The sequence below is a fragment of the Pleurodeles waltl genome, chromosome 4_1, assembly GCF_031143425.1.
Source record: "Pleurodeles waltl isolate 20211129_DDA chromosome 4_1, aPleWal1.hap1.20221129, whole genome shotgun sequence".
Classification (NCBI taxonomy): Eukaryota; Metazoa; Chordata; class Amphibia; order Caudata; family Salamandridae; genus Pleurodeles; species Pleurodeles waltl.
Window position 1 is genome coordinate 13,285,234 of NC_090442.1, and position 16,535 is coordinate 13,301,768.

A 16,535-nucleotide genomic window follows, 5' to 3' on the forward strand; every position below is an offset into this window, starting at 1 on the left:
GGTGGTAGCGCTGCGGTCACACCACCGGGACCGGCGGTTTTCTGCCATCGTTGTCCCAGCGGTTATAACCCGCAGGGCAGCGCTGCTTGCAGGGCTGCCCTGGGGATTATGACTCCCCTTCCTGCCAGCCTGTCCATGGTGGTAGAGACCAACATGGAAAGGCTGGCGGGAAGGGGAGTCACGGGGCCCCTGGCTACGCTTGGCATGGGCAGTGCAGCTGCACCCGTTGCATGGCCACAACACCGCTGGCTCCATTAGGAGCCGGCTGAAATGTTACGGCCGACATACCCGCTGGGCCGGCGGGTGGAAACTCTGTTTCTGCCCACCGGCCCAGCGGGGATGTTGAAATGAGGCCGGTGGGTTTGCGGCAGTTCAACCTTGGCGGCCGGCGGAGTAATGAGGGCCTATGTTTGCTAGGGAATAAATCCTGTTGGACAGAGTGTTCACGCCATTATCGACAACAGCAAAAGCCTTGTCTACGTTTTCCTTATCTATTTGCCTTAAAAGCACAGCAGCTCCTGTCTGAGAAAGCTTCCAGATCTCATTAGACATAGCATTCTGTGTCTATGGGAAAATGTGTTCGTACATATGGCCCCGGGTCTCTAGTTGGCAGATGTATACACCCTTGTCCAAGTAGGGACCACAGTCCTAGTCAGGGTAAGTCACAACATAATCTAAATTATCCTGTGCCCACACACCGGTAGCTTGGCACTGAGCAGTCAGGCTTAACTCAGAAGGCAATGTGTATAGTATTTGTGCAGAACGTATACCATAACACAGTGAAAATACCACAAAAAGACACTGCACATGTTTAGAAAAAATAGAGAATATTTATATGAATAAAATACTGTTGAAACGAGGAACATCCAATGTACACAAGCAAAGTTATGAATTTTTAAAGATTAAATCCAACTAAAGCACCTATAAACACAATAGCTCCAACTAGGGCTGTCACAGCGTCCTTCCCAACAATCTGACACCATTGGTGCTAGTCACGGAGTCAAATGGACCCCCAGAAACTGTAACTTTTGAAAATTAATCACACAGAGTTGGAAAGAGGCGTTGCTGGAGTCGATGCGCTGTCAGTCCCTTACGGCTTTTGAGGAAAGAGGCGTCGGTTCCACGCTGCAGGGGAACACGATGTGGTGGCATCTGCGATGCGTCCATTCCTTGTGATCCGCCAGGGTTGCTGGTTCCGGTCTGTCAGGACGAGATGTATCGACTTCGCAGTGTCGTGATGACCCTGAGTGATGTCAACGGAGTTGCAGCAACATCAGAATTGCATTGCAGGCCATGGTCATTGCGTGCAGCAAGGTCCACAGAGCGGGAGCAGGCTGCGGCTTATCTGAAGTCGTTCTGGAGTCGCTTACTAGCAAAAAGCTAGTAGTTCAAGACTTTGCTGTGCCTGAGACTTCAGAACAGGAGGCAAGCTCAATCCAAGCCCTTGAAGAGCACTTTTAGGGGAAGGCAGATCCTTTTAGCACAGTCAGAGGGCAGCACACCTTCTCAGCAAAGCAGTCCAGAGAATCCTTTGGGCAGCCAGGCAGGCCTTCTGACAGAAGTGTCTGAGTTGGTGGGGTCAGAGACCCAGTTTATGTACCCAAACATGCCTTTGAAGTGGTGGAGACTTCAAGGAGTGGTTTTGAAGTGAACAATGTTCCCTTTCAGCCCAGTCCTGTCTGCCAGGGCCCCAGTGGGGGGTTTATCAGTCCTTTGTGTGAGGGCAGGCCACTGGCCTTTGAAATGTAAGTGTCAGGCCCTACACCCTTCCAGCCCAGGCAGAACCACTCAGTATGCAGATGAATGCAGATGTGACTGAGTGTCCTGTGTATGAGGTTGTCTGGGTGAAATGCACAAGGGAGCTGTCAGCCAGCACAGACCAGATCTTGATTGGAGACAGGCTGAAAGGCACAGATGGTTTTAAGTGCAGCGGTATGCTCACTTTCTAAAAGTGGCATTTCCAAAATAGTAATAAAGAATCTAACTTACCAATAAGCAGGATTTTCTATTATCATCCTGGGCATACTAAATATGACCTGGTTAACCCTTTCAGATCATAATCTACCACACAAAAGTTATATGAGGGCAGGCCTAATGCAGTCTATGAAAGGAGCAGGCCTCACAGTAGTGGAAAACGAATATAGGAGTTTTTCAATACCAGGACATATAAAACACATATGTACATGTCCTGATTTACCTAGAAAGCACCCTGCCCTATGGGTTGCCTAGGGCCTACCTTAGGGGAGACTTATATGCAGCAAAAGGGGGGTTTGAGGCTTGGCAAGTACTTTTAGATGTCAAGTTGAAGTGGCAGTAAAAACTGCACACACAGGCCTTGCAATCGCAGAGCTGAGACATGGTTAAGGGGCTACTTGTGTGGGCAGCACAATCATTGCTGCAGGCCCAAAGTAGCATTTAATTTACAGGCACATGTAGTGCAATTTACTAGGACTTTAAAGTAAATGAAATATGCCAATTGCGGATAAACCAACATTACCATGCATAAGGAAGGGAGCATATGGACTTTAGCACTGGTTAGCTGTGGTAAAGTGTGCAGAGTCCTAAAACCAGCACAAATAGTGTCAGAGAAGTGGAGGGATGCAGGCAAAAAGTTGGGGGAGGACCACCCTCAGGCTGTCAGGTCTAACAAGAGCAAATACCAGTGATAGTTGTGATCCGCCCATCTAGTCCTGGAAGGGAAGCTCAATCCCCATACCTGTGATCAGAGGTAAAGAAGAGGTCTGTTAGCCTGCTAGGAGTCCTCCCACGTAGACACAGAGGAAACAGAGAGTTTCAGCAGAAACTGCGACGACGTGCGTGCAGCACGATTTGGCAAGCTGGCTGGAATGTCACCTCTGGGCAGTGTGATGTTTTATAATAACATATCTGTTGTTCTAAGAAGTGCTCTGATATGACAACGCATATTTGTCTGTGTAGGGTAGACAATGTACCCTTTCTTTTGTCACTACCAGGTAAATATTGTAGGAAACCTTGGGTTGAGCACAGGATGAAAATCTCATACAAAGAAATGAATAACAGATTCTGCATGGAAGGACAACTGATAGAAAGAATAAAAGCATCTCCACTAAAATGAAGCTTTGTTAAAATAATAAAAGAAATAAAATGTAACTAGGTGAAAGGGCACAGGCCTTATGCCCAGGGCTAAATACCATGCCCGTGTAAATGTGAAAATGACCTCACAACAACCTACTCACAGGCGTTTGTTACTCAAGTCACTGTGGTTCGGTAAACTTCACGAGTTCCTCTGGAACACTCATCCTGATCATTATACATTCAACAAAAGTGGCTGTGCTGCTTCGTAGCACTTCTCCCTCCATCATCCCAGAAGGAGAGCGAGTACCATCCCAAGCATAGAACCTGTCCTCAATCCTAGAAACATCCAAAGGGGAGTCTTTCTTTGAGCCGTCACGTTATTGAGACTGGACTCCTCTAATGTAACCTGCAACAGACTGCTGTCTGACAGAAGTCAAGCTATTAATACTCAACCCCTTCCTAATGCGATCCGTGCCAGGCCCCAGCCCGATCAAAATACCGACTTCAGTTGTGCAGAAATAAACATCCAGGACACCTCTAAACTCACCTATTCTAGAATCCGTGCAGAGAACAGTTGTGCTACTGAGACTGGAACCTTTCCACTGAACCAGTGCCTGGCTCCCAAGTGAGATCATTCATTGAGTCAAGGCTGGACCCATCTAATGCCACCAATTCCAGGGTTTCTGGAGAAAGCAGCCATGCCACCAATTCCAGGGTTTCTGGAGAAAGTGACCATGCCATCAAGACTGGAGCATTCTGATGCCAGATATGCCAGGCTCCTGCTGACAGCACCAATTATCTTGATAGTTTAGGGGGGCAATCTCATTTAACATCTATTTCTACGTAATCACCAACCAAATACCATGAATTCAAATACATTATTTATTGTATTACAAATAAACATACATTTCTTAACCACATGTAAATTCTAATCTATGTTGTGTACATTTTATAATATCATGATTAGTTCTAACTATATCATATTTTAGACATTATCATTCTCTTTTTCCTCATTTCCTATGCCTAAAAAACATTTCAAAATTGGACTCCAATAGTCATCTTCCCACTACAATACACCCATCTATAATAAACCCTGAAACATGTAAAAGGATTGTGTTTGCATTGTCCAGGCCTGGTTATCACACTGTGTGTGGGTCAGTGACTTCCATTAATGATCCCTCGTTCGTACGAAGAGAAGCCTTGCCTAGGCCTGCCCTCTATAATCCAGGATTTGTAAAGTGCAGCTAATCACCTGTGAGGGTCTCGAGTCGCTGAATTGTGGGCACGGGGAGATTAAGTGATTTGCCCAGAGTCACAGGATGTTGACCCGCCGAGGCTCGAACCTGGTACCCTCATCTCTGAAGTCAGCAGGTTTGCTTTGTGCTTGGCCTGGCCATCACATAATGTGTGGTCCAGTGACTTTCATTAATGATCCCTCACTCTTCTGGAGAGAAGCCTTGTCCTAGGCCTGATTATCTTAAGATGTGCATATTTTACTGCTGGATTGCTTTATGCGTGACATTGGACTTTGGGAATGCCCTGTGTTTTGTGGTTCCAGCAACACACAAGTCATTTTCAGATGATTCAGAATGCTGCCGTCAATCGTATTTGTGGTATGAAGAAGTCTGTACTGCATCTTAATTGTGAACTCTGTGCGCACGAGGCAGCATATTCTTTTCATAGCTATACATTCACCTCTCAAAATGAGTTTTCCTTTTTTTGGCATAGTCAAGCTCTCATTTGTGTCCCTTCTTCTCTGAATCCAGATTTGTTCTTGCAGTGCTAAGGTTCCAGAAACATTAAGCAGGTGTCCGACTTCCGAGTCTAGCTTCTAAGCACTGAAACTATTCACTGCTCAACTTTCAATCTTTACCTAATCGCCAAGCCTTCAGAAATCTTTGAAAACCTAAACTTTTCAATATCTGTTTCTTCTTTCAATAATATCTCTATCATGCACCAATTTACTCCTGCCTCAGTTAATGATTTGGTTGAATGATGCTCAATCTGAAAAATTCAAAGATGCATTTACATAACATTAACCTAACTTGGATTCATTTACATAGTAAGTTTTGAGCAAACAAAACTCCCAAGCATCCGGCTTCATGTTGGACACTTCTGGGGAAGAGCCACTATGGTGGGTGCATTTGTAGATGCAAGTGATGATGGAAATAAACATCACTTCTCCCGCAGCAGGACTTGTGAGATGAATATAGCCTGAGAGTCACAACTTTTATCACTTCTTGTGCTTTTGGAAATAGTTCCCTGGACTCTGGCACAGTATAATGTGAAATGACCAAAATATATGACTCAATACCACAACTAACTATGAAAAGTCTCCAGTGTGTGCTTCTTGCAGGGTTACAGTCTCAAAGTCTGGTGTAGTTTTGGTGATGACCACAGCAGGCTTCCTGCTTCATTCAGAGGGCGTTCAGTTTAAGGGCTTTTTCACTATCCCCAAAGTTAGCAAAAAATACCCTTCTGCAGCGTACGATCTTCATTGATAGCCATAAACACTCAAATAATTCCCTGCAGCGCGTGTGAATTCTGGAAGTCAATATGGTTCTTTCCTGGAATAAAATAGCATCTAAAGAAACTCTTTTGTCCATACGTCTTACACAGATATCTGTGGGATGGAGACCATCAGAGGCTTTATTTTCCCTGAATGTTCCAATGATCTTTGTAATCCATATTCAGAGAATTGCTTTGCTGCAGACATGTGCAGAGAGAAAAAGCATGTTGTTTAAAAGAAAACAAGAAGGTAAAATGTAGCCCCTTTGGTTTAAATTAACCCCTTATAGGAAAGTTGAGAAACAAGCCTGTCCCGCTAGGCGCCTGGGAGGGGCCCCTTCCACAATACACTGTACTGCCAGCTGCCTTTCTGGACAAGTTAGTTTTTGCAGTTTGTGAGAGAACAATCTCAGCACATCTCTGAGACTATTTTGTCTCTAAAACCAGATAGTTTGCTTGCTTGACTCTCATTCTCTCACAGAATGTGATATCTGTAAAAAGATGTTAAAAAGAACCCCAAAGGACCAAGAAGGAATAAGACTGAGAGGCATGTAAGACGATATGAGAGCAGGGGAAGAGAGAAAGAAAAGAATGAACTAGACAGATCAGCTTCACAATCTACATCACACTCTCTTTCAGAACAACATCATCCTCAACGTCACCATAGATCGAACCAACAGAGACATCAAGCCTATCAGGGCAACATGTTTGCCATCCAGAGAGTGTTCCCCTTGTAACACTGATCAAATTCAACATCCAGACAACAATGACTACATCGCTGGCTTATCACCTCCGGGAAAGATGTGAAAGGCCACTTGAATGTCACTGATACACAAGTGAAAACCATCTACTCGGCAAACACAAAGTACATTTTCAAGAGCCCCTCTTTCAAGACGTTCAGGATCTCACATCAGGTCCAGATCGGCATGCACGTATCTGATCTGTCTTCGTACACACCTACATCACCAGCTCCATCGCCTTCCAGAGTGTCATCAATATATTATTACCATCCATGAGGTACAGGCAGAAGAGCAGCGTAGCTTAACATACGCCGTGACGCACCTCAGCCATGGGTGTCTTCATACACTCTTACATCACCAGTTCCATCCCCTTCCAGAGTGTCACCACTAGATGACATAATCACCTTCCATGAGGTACAGGCAGAAGAGCAGCGTAGCTTAACATACGCAGTGACGCACCTCAGCCATGGGTGTCTTCATACACTCTTACATCACCAGTTCCATCCCCTTCCAGAGTGTCACCACTAGATGACATAATCACCTTCCCTGAGGTACAGGCAGAAGAGCAGCGTAGCTTAACATACGCCGTGACGCACCTCAGCCATCGGTATCTGTAATTCTGGAAACATTACAATCTAGAGCAGAACCCCACCCTCTCTTACAATTAGTCCCATGACTATTAGAAATAGCAGAGGACATGTTTCTCAATCAACAATTCCACATGTACTATAAAATACAAACCAACGCAGAAAGATCCAGAATATTAAAAATAGTCTGATTCAGTGATTGTCGCAGCTGTGAGATGAAAACATCCTTCAGATCCTGAATCAACTGCTGCTCCTGAGGGGGAATGCAAGAGATTTTGCATCACTGGGAAGACAATGTGAGGAACAGCATCAACACATTGGAGAAACATATGGGTAACAACACTTTTTGGGAAAAACCTTAGAGAGATGATGAGTTGATTTGTGATTAGTGCTGCAACCTAGAACCCTGAAACCGGAAGAGCAACTCAAAATCGCTAACCTCCCCTTTTTCAAGTACAGCCCTCTTTGGCCAACATACCGATAAAAAGATGCTCTGCATGAAACATGAAGTGGAAACGCTTGAATCTGTTGAGCTGAAAGAATAGAAAACGTTCTGTGAACAATAAAGTCCAAAAGAATGTTGTTTTTTTTTCCAGCAGAGAGTGGAACATCAAAAACGGCCTTAGCAACAAAACACAGGCAAGAACAGCAATACAAATGTCGGTATCAAAAGAAGAAACGCCGTCTCCCAGAAACTCACATTCTAGACGAGAAACTCATCTGGTAATTGCCAATGATCCTCCAACACCCCCGCCAACAGTTATCCACTCCTATGCAGGGAGTGCTGGCACACAACTTGGAAGAGTGTAAAACAATAACAGACAAAGGGGAACTAAACATTATAGAAAGGGGCCACTTCATCCACTCTAAAACCAAGGCTCAACTTCCTACTCTTGATGCTGGTGCGATAATCCCATATTCTACGGACCGAGTAAATCCGTCACAATAGAACCTTTCCATCAAAGAAGCAAAGAAGTTTACTTCAGATGTTTTCTAGTCCCCAAAAATGGTTGAACAACCCAACATTGTCCAGTATTACATCTGACATCTGTGTTTTCTCAACAAATACATTAAAAAAGAAAGCATTCAGAATGTTGGCACTTCACCAATTTTGCCCATCACAAAAGAAATTGTCTCTGTTCCATAGACTTCGAAGATGCTTATATTTACATTCCCACAGCAAAGAACAACTGGAAATACCTGTTACTCCCAATAGGAAAAATCCCTATCCATATGTCCTCTTGGCTTTTAGACTAAAATCTGTCCCAAGAACATTCTCAAAATGCATCTCAGAAAAAACAGGATTTTTGTTTACCCATATATAGAAGACTGGTTTATAAAAGCAAACTCTCCTAAAGAACACAGCCCACGATTTTCAGATCACAGTAAATCTCCTGCAAAAACTAGGCCTAAATATCAACCCAGAATAATCGGTCTAAAACCAGTCCGAAGTGTAGCTAAATTTGGAGTGAGGATAGACACAAGTAAAAAGAAAAAAATTTACTCTTCAGAGATAAAAATCAGCTCTGTCCAAAGGAATTGTTGGAGTTCGAGGAAAAAGGTTTCATTTGAATCTTTTGCAACTGATTCAGACAGACAAGCCCGTCAGCATGCATTACACGAACAAGCAAGAAAAAACAAGATTAAGGCAAGTTCATGCAATGAAGCATTGGGCTCTAACCAGAGGAATCACTCTATCAGCAAATCACATTCCAGGAAGTCAGAACCTACAAGTAGATTTCCTCAGGACACAGCACAAGGAAACTCACAAATAGGTCCTAAACAATGAAGTAATAAGAAACATCTTTGGAGAATAGTGATCCCAAACATTAGATTTGATTGCCACAGCAAGAAGTACTGTGTTCTGGGCACGAAATTCACTCTTCGAATTTCCTGTCATAAAACATTTTCTAGAGGGGCTTCAAAAGTTTACCCTCCTGTTAAAATGCATCTCCAACTAGGGAGCTAAATCTGGCACTTTCAAAAATAATGGCTCCTACTTTTGAATAAATTCATAGAGCTACGTTGCAGCATCTTTAATGGAAAACTGCCTTTTGAATTTCTGTCACTTCAGCTAGAAAAGTCAATGAGTTCCATGATTTATCTTCGATACACATTAATTGTTTTTCATTTTAATAGGGTGGTTTTAAGAACGCTCCCTTTATTCCTGACTAACGTTTTCTCAGGATTTCACATCAATCAGACCATTAATTTGCCAACCTTCTTTCCCAACCCCTCTACACCAGCAGAGAGGGCCCTTCATTAGTTAGATGTCAGAAGGGATCTTGTTTTTTTGTTAGATAAAACCAAGGACATCAGAAATACAAATCAATTATTTATAAACTATGGTCACATGAGAGAAAAATGGCTACTCCTAAACAATCTATATCTAGCAGAATGCATGTAATTATGCTACCACTGTTCTAACAAACCAACTATTGCCAGGCAAACCCAGAGCTCAATACAGAAGAGAAAAAGCAGGTTCAACGTCATGAATAAGAAAGGTTTCTATTGGTGACATCTGTAGAGCTGCAGCATGGAAATCTATCCACACCGTCGCCAAACATTATTGCTTGTCTGACACTGAAGCAGAAGGTAGAGTAGTTCAGGCAACTCCTTAAAACCTCACCAAATAAAGTTATTTACTGTTTTTTGCTGCACTATAATTTACCAACCACTTCAACAATGTGTTGCTCACTATTCTATTCTAGCATTTATGACTGTCAATAAAGATCCTACAATGCAGAAGAAAATGTTCTGCACCTGCAGTCTGGGTTCTGCACTGTAAGAATGTTCAATGAATCCATATATGTCCTGCCCTCCTCCCCGACTGCACTTTTAAAGCACGGGCCTGGGTGCATCTCTAAATACATATGTAAATACGTATCTCTATTTTACTTTTTTGCCTTAAAAAACTGGGTCTCAAAGGTAACTGCCAGTATTGCATATTTTGGGCAGAGGCGCCTTTCACGCTCTTAAAAGGACAGGTTCCTTTTTCTGCTTTCCTATAAATGAGGTTACATTTTACCCTTCATGTTCCCTTCTTAAAAACATGCTTTTTTTCTCTGCAAACGTATGCTGCAAAGCAGTTCTATGAATATGATTAAAAAGATTTATTAGAACATTCAGGAAATATGAAGCCTCTGGCGGCCCCCATCCCACAGATATCTGTAATAGACTCGTGGACAAAGTACTTTCTTCAGATGCTTTTCTTTGTATGGAAGAACCATATCAATAGATGTTCCGAGATCTGCATGGAATCACTCTAGTGTTTAGCACTAACAATGACGATCTTACGATGCAGAACCAGAACTACAGGTGGGTAACTCTTTCTTGTTTGTCGCACAGTTGTTCCTAGTGTTGATTTTACAGTTAGCTCCATCAAGTGTGTTTGCAAGTTTTTCTTTATACGTCTATTTCACAAAATGTTTAATTTCTTTGACTCCACATTGTGCTAAATCATAAGGTTTTTCCTGGTTTTCATGTTTCTTCCTGCAATGTGTAGAAAAATTAACAACTGCTGGGAAAAGTCACAGTTAGAAATGCCCATCTTTTGTGTGGCATTCAGATTTTTGCTCAACCCGCTCTTCCATCTCAACATGGTAAAATTGGTATAAACCTAATTGGCATCTTTAAATTACTCACACATCCATAGTATATAGTCCTACATAAATTCAGGGCCTGTGAATTGAATACTTCTAGACAACTGCAGCATTCATTGTGCCATCCACTTGAGTAGTTCTGTAAACCTGTCTCAGGCCTGACTCTTTAGCCTGTAGTGCAGTTTTAAACAGACATTTCAAGCTGGCAAAATAAACCTTCTGCCAGGCTGAAACCTTCCTAATCAATACTTGTAAGTCACCCCTAAGGTAGACCCTAAAGTTTCATAGGTCATGGAGCCTCGTATTTAAAAAGTAGGACATGGGTACTTAAGTTTATTGTGTCAGTAAAAAAAAAACTACTTTTGTTTTTCGCTGTTGCAAGGCTCGCCTACCCTATATTAACAGTGGGATACTTTATTATATTTAATAAGCGATAACTTCAGTTTGAGAACAGCTAGAGAAATACTTCTGTCACTCATTTGAATTGTAATTTTAAATCTCCTTTAATAAATAAAACTGATTTTAACTCATGATTTTTAAAATGCCACTTCTAGAAAGTTTTTACTATATACTCATGGGTGAAGGATCAAGTACAAAGTTAGAAAAGAAGCAATACCTCCACTAGCCACAGATTAAACTCTGCTACCTCTTTGGGACCGAGTCCTGAGCTCCAAGTGTTGACCTCCATATCCTGGACCCTCGGCTGGAGTCAGTGTGTACTCCTAAATGCCCCACTGAATGTTTCACCACATCCAGTGCGTGATGCCGCAGCATCTCGCATCACATCACCCCCAGCTCCTGGTCAGCAGATTTATCAAACCCGACCCAGAGACTTGCATTGCAGCACTGTGCAGCCCCTGATCTTTGGCTCCAGCAGACAAGGCCCTGAGCTTCACATAGCAGCTCCATTCCTAATCTGCACTGCACCAACCTGAGCGCAGGCTGACGCAGTCTTGCATCACAGCACTGCACAGGTCCAGAGCCGTGCCTTCACCAGGTCCAACTCAGCCTGCACAGGATGATGCAGATCACTGCAGAGTCACACCGCATCATCTTCGCACAAAAATCACAAGGTAAAACTTCCAGCGGGACGAACCTGGTCCTTTATCTGTCCCGTGATCCATCATGGTCAGCCGAAACTTGTGACTTTGTCGCAATAAGATACCAATGATGCTTCGTGCCTTTTGGTGCTATTTTTAGCTAAAGCTGTAAAAACGTAAAAATACCAATTCTACTGGGTGGAGTTTTGTTGTGCCAGTTTATTTATTAAAATATCTTCTATTGTTCTAAATTGGTTTGCAATTTTTTTTCCTCTTGTTTTGTGTTTTCACTTTATCACTGTTAGGACAAGATGTACAAAGCCCTTTTGCGTTTCCTTATGGTCCAAATCAGTATTTCGGGCTGTTAAGAAATGCAAAACAGCATTTTCAGGTGTACAAAGGCCTTTAGGAAAACACAAATTGTGTTTTATATCCGGCAGAAATCACAATTTGTAATCCCCAGAATAGGAAACCACAAATAGGGATTACCTAATTGCAATTTCTACTCTGATGTACAAAGCATTTCCTAAATGCGATTAGGGCATGCGATAGGGATTTAGGAAATGCAATTACCCTCCACTTGAAGTCGATGGAAACCATGTGCAAAACACTTTTTTAAATTTGCAATAGAGCACACACATGCCCCTAATTTTGGGGTGCACCAGGGAGGGCCTGTAGCCCATCGCCATCCTTGGTTTTGCATTTCCCAAACAGCGATTTCCTAATAGGAAATCACTATTTGAGAAATGCAAAACTGACCCACTGACACTAAAGCAATGGAATTTCTTATTGGCGAGTCCCTAAGAGCGATTCCTACTTTGTAGGAATCACTATTAGGAAATCAGTATCTTTGCACATAGCATTTTGCATTTCCTAAATAGCGATTTCGATGAAGTCGCTATTTAGGAAATGCTAAATTGCATTTTAGTACATCTGGCCGTTAGAGTGCTACATGAATACTTTACACATTGCCCATACGTTAAGCCTGACTGCTTGACCAGAGGGTTAACCTCAGGTTTGTTTAGTGACTTTTGTGGTTCACCCTGACAAGGACTGTGATTATTATTAGACAAGGCTCTCACCCCCTTCTACAAATAATCCAATTTTGTTCTGGCATCTTTAAAATACCTTGTATTTTCTTCATTCCGACTAGTCAGGTTTTCCATCTTCTGCTTTTTAACATTTGGTATTTGAATGTTTCACATATTTGTAATTTTGTCATTATAAATAACTGCACATTTCTGCTCCTGTGTAAGTCCACAGATGGGCCATTATTATTGTTGATGTACTTAAATTCTTGCCAAGTTTGCTGCATCTCCATAAATTAGTTTTCTGTCTGTTCAGTGATATTGTGAGTTCGCTGATGTTTTTGTAGGTTTGATAATTGACTAATGCTGTTCAGACATTAACTGCAATGGTATGTTCTTTTCCTCTGTGTGTTTGCTGATGATTTCGGAGAGATGATAACAAACTGAAGCTTTTCACACATTCGCTACATTTGAATGTTTTTTCTCCAGTGTGTGTTCTTTGATGTGTCCTCAGTGTTGCGGAACAACTAAAACTACTTATGCATTCACTGCAATGGTAAGGTTTTTCCCCGTGTGTTTTCGCTGATGTTGTTTTAGGCTTGATAATAAACTAAAGCTCTTCACACATTCACTACATTTGAATGGCCTTACCCCAGTGTGGATACTTTGATGGATTTGTAAGCTTGATAACCGACTAAAGCTCTTCCCACATTCACTGCACCTAAATGGCCTTTCCCCAGTGTGGATTCGCTGATGTCTTCGGAGGTTTGATAACTGACTAAAGCTCTTCACACATTCACTGCACTTGAATGGCTTTTCCCCTGTGTGTGTTTGCTGATGAATCTTTAATGATAAAGGGTGACTAAAACTACTTCCACATTCACTGCACTTGAATGGCTTTTCCCCTGTGTGGGTTCGTTGATGACTTTGTAAGCTTGATAACTGAATAAAGCTCTTCAGACATTCACTGCACTTAAAGGGCTTTTCCCCTGTGTGTGTTCGGTGATGTCTTCGGAGATTTGATAACTGACTAAATCTCTTCACACATTCAGTGCACTTGAATGGCTTTTCTCCTGTGTGTGTTCGCTGATGAATCTTTAATGCTGAATGGTCACTAAAACTACTTCCACATTCACTGCACTTGAATGGTTTTTCCCCTGTATGTGTTCGCTGATGGCTTTGTAGTTTCGATAAATGACTAAAGCTCTTCACACATTCACTGCACTTGAACGGCTTTTCCCCTGAGTGTGTTCGCTGAAGGTATTTTAGGTGTATTGATTGACTAAAGCTATTTCCACATTCACTGCACTTGAATGGCTTTTCCCCTAAGTGGGTTTGTTGATGTTCTTTTAGGAATGATAACTCCCTAAAGCTTTTCAGACATTCACTGCAATAATGTGTTTTTTCTACTGTGGGTGTTCGTTGATGACCTTTTAGGGTTGCAGATTGACTGACGCTATTAACAAATTCAGTGTATTTTTTTTTGTTCCCACATTTGTGTGTTTGCTGCGGGTGCTTAAGTTCTGATGACAAACAAAAGCTCTTGCTGCATGTGTATGATTTTTCTTTCTTGGCTAGTGTCTCGGAGTCTGGTATATATTTATCTAAATTCCATGCCTGTGTTTCCTGAAGGGCCACCATGGCTGATGAAGCACTTGTGTAATTCTCACATTGTCTGTATGTCTGTGGTGTTTTGGACATTCGTTTTCCTGTTTAAATAAAGTAGATTGAGCATTAAATTCTTTTCACATACATAATATGTGTGAGGATTTTGGGGGTGATTTTGTCTTCACATTAGATAATGGTTTAGCACACTTGCAGGTAAAGATTCATCCCCCTTCTGGTCAGTGCAAATTGGGCAGCACTCTGTATTTTAGACAGCAGAACTTTTCTTTCCTTTGCCCTTCAGTTGTCTGGCTCCATTGTGCCTTTCTCTGGTTGCTGTGGTTTGGCCACAAAGAGTTTACAATACACCTAGAATATTGAATAGGGGTCTGTTATCATTTTAGGGACAGAGCAATGATTTAAACACATCACACTGATCTCAAGATCAACCCTAGTATTGCGCACGTGTTTACACATGAGGACGTTTGTCAGTGTTGTTGCTTTAGTTTTCTAGAGGTCATTTCTTAGTCTTGTGGTGTGCAGGTGCACAGCTGTGACTCTTACATTCACTGAAAGGCTCTTGACTGCTTCTTCCAGGATCCCCCAGTTTTGTTCAGGTTCCTCTCTCTCCGACAGCAATAATGTTTTTCTGACATTATTTATGACTGTTTTTTCAGATTTCCAATATTATCTTCATTCTTCATAATCATTTTCTGCGTTCAAAGCATGTTTCCTGTTGGATGTAAAGAGATTGAAAATCGCTAAATGGAAACGTAATGGAATGTGAATGCACAATATTTATCTGGTTGTAAGAGTAATCTCTTCTTCTCTATGTCTGAGTCTTATCAAGGGATATTTCACCATACACAAATATTTAACTAAAAGGTCATTGAGCGCATCATATCTTTATGTCAGAAAAAGTGGACATTTACCAGTGTTCACAGAGAAACTCAGTAAATAAAGGGCATTCATGGAGCACCAATGTGGTACAGGTACAGCTTTAGGAATATGCACATGGACAAGGAGGTGATTTATTAGCGTTCACAGCGAAACTCAGTAAATAAAGGACGTTCATGGAGCACCAATGTGGCACAGGTAGAGCTTTAGGAAGAACACATGGACAAGATTTAATTTAAACAAGAACAGATTGTGGAAACAGAGATAGATCAGGAAATGATGCTGTCACTTTTGTCTGAGGAAGTGTAGAAGAAAGGCAACTCTTCAGGAAGTGTAAAACAAAGGAAACTCTTCAGTGAGTATATAACAAAGGTACTCTTCAGGAAGTATACCATAAAGGTAACTCTTTCACACTATTCTTTACAGTCCTTTCCCGCTCACATTGGATCAGCTGAAGTGCCAACTCCTGCCTTCAAACTGTTGTTTGTTAAGTTATCTTTGCCACTTTCCCAGTCACCCTGGGGAGGGTCAAGCATTTCTGGTTTCTTCAAACCTGTAACATTGGAGCATTATCGTGAGTTGAGGTGGATTTTCTATCGCCATATTATCCGTCCATCTCACTAACACTAGCGCAGTTTACACGGCCTCGCTCTGGCCCTGACACTTTACACAAACAAGAGATCCTTTACTTCTTCCTAAAGCCGATAATGTTCGGATCCTGTTGCACCTTAAGCTTCAGCTGCTTCCAGAATGAGGGAGTCACTGTAATACCCACCTTTACATTACACTATACATGGAGACAAGGCACACACACACATCAGCAATCAGTCATTTAACTCTTAATTCATCACAATGAATCATTGACTGACATATCCTCGCAGCCAAGAAACGGGAACAGACTTCGGGCCTGATTTAGCGTTTGGCGGACTGGTTACTCCGTCACAACCGCAGCAGATATCCTGTCCGCTGTATTACAATTCCCATGGGGCATCATGGGATCGTAATACGGTGGACGGGATATCCGTCACATGTGTAACCGAGTAACCCCGTCCACCAAACTCTAAGTCAGATTCATAATGTTGGCAGTTTAGTGTCGCAGAGACTACTCCGGGGCCGGTAGAGCCTTTGCCAGAATAGGAGGAGGTGTCCATTGTCCACAGGTGAATGCAGCATTTCTACCTTTAGGCATTTCTTAATTCCAGGTTTACCACATTACCTTAACACCCCCCTCCCCACCCCCACACACACACACACACGCACACGCACACTCCTCTATATCTGCATACTCACTCTACAGGGCTCACTGTTAGCCAAAGCACGGGAACAACTCGATGCCTGGATAGAGCAGAAATCAGGTAACAGCCTGAAAGTCAAACGGCCAAGGTTGGCAGTATGGGGATCACAACTTCATTTTTAGAAGCTCCCCTGGATTGTACGAATCGAGAAGGTGTACAGGGAGGTGCTTATGAGGTAC

The 16,535-nt window shown here is 42.3% G+C and overlaps 1 pseudogene; it reads right to left on the reverse strand.

Moving 5' to 3' along the window:
• Window positions 1–3,922: 3,922 nt before the first annotated feature.
• Window positions 3,923–16,535, reverse strand: part of LOC138286903 (zinc finger protein 271-like) — a 166,302-nt pseudogene continuing 153,689 nt past the window's right edge.